Source organism: Octodon degus, unplaced genomic scaffold, assembly GCF_000260255.1.
Source record: "Octodon degus isolate 3935 unplaced genomic scaffold, OctDeg1.0 scaffold00165, whole genome shotgun sequence".
Classification (NCBI taxonomy): domain Eukaryota; kingdom Metazoa; phylum Chordata; class Mammalia; order Rodentia; family Octodontidae; genus Octodon; species Octodon degus.
This window is the reverse complement of record NW_004524741.1, coordinates 3,208,773-3,212,794: the sequence shown is the minus strand read 5'-3', so window position 1 is coordinate 3,212,794 and position 4,022 is coordinate 3,208,773.

Here is a 4,022-nt window from a genome sequence, read left to right as displayed (position 1 = left end):
GAGATGGCTCAGTGGAATAAGCGCTTCCCTGGCAAGCGCAAGGGTCTGAGTTCAATCCCCGGTTCCGCAAAAAAAAAAAAAAAAAAAAAAAAAGATCTTAATGGAGCTTATTTCTTAAGTCCTTGTAATGACTCTTTCATGATGAAGAAGAATTTCACAGTAATATTTTCATATCATCTTGATATAAAAATTGAAGAGCTAACATAAAATCTCAGCTTAGAATATTTCTGCAGAATTCTATTTTCTATCATCTCAGGGCTGTTGTTGAGAATCTAGAGTATAGACACTTCATTTGTCCCCTACACATTTGTAAATATCAGCTGTTCAAACAAGCTCTGCCCAAATACTGGATAACAGTCAAATCTTGGTTGCATTCCTTGACAAGTGCCTGAAGTGTTGATAGAGTACTGCAAGTAGTCATCTTCCCACTTTATATATCAAGCATTAAAGCAGTAGAAATAGTACTCTCAGTGAAAATTGAAGAACTGATTTGTATATATTAAGTAGCTGGAAACCACCTCCCATTTCTCCATCTGATGTGATATGGGGTATCAGTAGGTAGGTAGAGCAATTTGCTTAGAAATGAACAAACAGCCAGTGAAGCAGAAGACCCAATACTATTATGGACTACAGGATTCTTTTAGAATATTTTGCTGAGTTAACACACCTATAATATTCAAACAATGGAACTTAACAAAAAAGGGGATACAGATGAATGTCCATTTTGTATCTGTATATTCAAAGTGGTTAGGATAGATATATAGTTACATTCTCCTAATGAATAGAGGGATTTGTTCTAATAATGTTTATAAATAGGGAATCATGTCTGCATCTTGTACAGCTATTAACCATTAGGAAGAATGTATGTAATGTGTTAATTATTGAAACTGTCCTACCAATTTGGTTTGAATAAACAATAAAAAACCCCAGTAATTTATTTAAGCAAGCTATAAAGATCCAAAGTCCTTCCATTTATAAAATCAAGAAGAGTATCAAAGGACTAAACAACATAAGTAAGTAACAGGTGAAAACAGCTCTGATTTTTTGTTCCTTTCAAAAAAAATTTTTACATGACAAATAATAATTGTGTATTTTGGAAGTACAAGTCGTATCATTTTTCTTTTTTGTTTTATTTTCCTATATAGAGATTGAAACCAGAGCTTTAACAGTGAGCTACATTTCCAATACTTTCATTTATTCATAAGCTTTGATATAGGCTCTCCCTAAGTCACTAGAATGCCTAGGCAGGATTTGAAATTCTGATTCTCCTGACTCAATCTCATACAGTGTACATGTGGGTCACCAAGTCTGACCAATGTCATGCGCTGATACATGTATTAAAGTAAATAAAAACAGCATGGATTTTTAGAAATGCACTCTTAAGTCTCTGCAGGGCTACAGGTTTAAAATTGTTCTGAGAAATATCCAAATCCATGTCCTTATTAAATTAAATTCCTTGATATCCTTTTAATAATACAAGAAGACTGCCACAACAATATTATGAAACCTAGTTTTAGCATTATTTACCAAGACTAGATGACTTTATAGTGGTTACAAATTGCACACCCTCTGAAATGCCAGGGGAGAAAATTTTCAGAAAGCATGGCTATCATTACTTATTTATTTTTCTGTTCATGCATGTGTTTTGTTCACTCCCAGAAGCAAGCTGTATTTCAGAAATGCAATGATCACTACTCTATATGCTCAATCGCAGGAAAACAATGAGAGGAAGCAATTTGCAATATCTGACATCCAAAGCACCTCCAATCTCTCTGTAAACATGCTTGTCCCGAATAAAGTCGTATTCTGTTTCTCGGAAGCTCCTCTCCTGCTTGCATTGCTCTGCTGCTGTCTTCTCTCTTCAGCCTTCAGGGCAGGATCTTGTCTCCCACATCACAGCTACTGCCAGGAAGAATTTGGAGGATAACCGAAAGGGTTAAAAAAGGAAGGAAGGTATAGAGTGAAAAAGTGGTGAAGGTTAAAGAGAGGAGAAGAGAATAAGAAAAGGGGCCTGTGTGAAAGATTCTCAGTGAACTTCTCCATTGTGTAACTGGAAATACTTAACCTGGTATTCACGACAGTGATTCAGAGAAGAGCTGATAAATACAGATAAAACCAGTTAAAGTTACAACCACCATGTGGCCTCTAGACTACTATTATCCTCATTTTACAGGACGGGAAATGATGTACAGAGAGGGGGTGTAATAAGACCTCCATCTGTATTGTGCCTTTGGGCTCTTGTCCATCTCCCGTGGACCACCAGTATTTTGGAAGACTGCAAAGGAGCTGTCCAAATGTAAAGGAAACCAGGAGAGTTTCATGAAGGCAAGGTTATCTGGAAGAGGGAAAGGTTGTGAAGAACTCATGGGAGAAAAGGGATTTTATGCTGAAGTAGACAGTACGAAAGAAATGCATTAGAAAAATACTGAACACACCTCACTGGAGATATCTGTGTTACCAGAACATCCATAGCTGCAGAGGAATATGTTATCTCTCTTCCTGCTTCAGGGGAGAACCTCAGCAGCGTTGTGGCAATGGATCTAGAAGAACGGTCAGAACAGAGCTGGGATGAATTTGAGAATAAAGTTTGGAAATGGAGAAGAAAATAGAGGAGGTAAATTGATGCCACCTATTTCTTAGTGAAAAGAAGTTTGATCATAAGTTAGGAGTGGAATTTTTCTGAAAAAAATTATGAAGATGGTTTCAGCACACACTGTGTGAGCAGTGACAGCTACATACATATACAAATGGAATCCTCTGCCAGGAGGCAAGTAAGGCTGCTTCTTGTAACTTAAATTTCCCTGTTGTCTCCTTACAGTTTTGAGAGTAACTGGCATCGATTCTAAGAGTTGAATAGACGTGTTCTTCTAAAGAAAGACCAGGAGAGATCACAGAGACTAAAGTTTTAAGAGTCCAGAGTTAAAAAGGCAAGTGAGAAGAGGAGCACAATGGAAAAAGAGCTATTGGTGTTTAAATAGAGAGCAAAGCTATATGATAAATATTTTATTCATGTGATTAGCTATCAGACTCAATAGAGAGACTTTCCTGCCACAATTCTTCAATTACAAAAAGTACATTTTCATCTGTGAATATATTTTACTCAAGTTATTTTTCACAACATATATAGATTTTTTTTTTTTTTTTTGGCGGAACCGGGGAATGAACTCAGGCCCCTGCACTTGCCAGAGAAGCACTTATTCCACTGAGCCATCTCCCCGACCCCATATATAGATTTTTAATAGAAAGGTTTTTCTCTCATTCTTGAAAATTTTTGTGGCATAGAGTTCCATTTTTGTTTGATAGTACTTTAGAATTTTTTTTTTTTTTGGCAGAACAGGGGATTGAACTCAGGCCCCTGCACTTGCCAGGAAAGCGCTTATTCCACTGAGCCATCTCCCCAGCCCCTGTACTTTAGAATTTACAAATATATTTTATTGATATCATAGATTTTCATTTATCATTTGTGCTTTATTCTTTAAAAAACAAGAGATTTATTATCTTTCATGTTAACTCAGTTTATGTAAAGAAAGGAAGGTGGCAATATATTTGGGAATTTAAAATACACTAATGATTTACTCAGGGCACCAACTACATAAATGTGAATGCTAAGGGTCAAGAAAGCAAGGTTGTTTTTAATGCCCCAATTTCTTACTCTGTAAATATCTAAAAACATTAATAAGATGACATGCAGATCTGTGCTATATACTTTTAAGGCTACCTGTATTTATAGTGTGGACAAGGGAAAAGGAATAATAATCATAATGAAACAGTTTTAAATAAGTTCAGGAAGAATTAGCCATAAGGAAGATACTGTGGAGATGCTTGTGAAAGCTCTGGAGTTGTCCCCTGTGATGCGCTTTGTCAGGAAGAACTAATTATCTGTGGATGATCAGAAAAAATATGGTAAAAAAAAGTAGCTATTTCCCATGGTGGGAATATCCACTTAAAACCCAACAACTCCCTGAACTATGAAATAATTGAAAGAGTACCAAAGCTGGCATGAATAACAAGGCATGTACTGT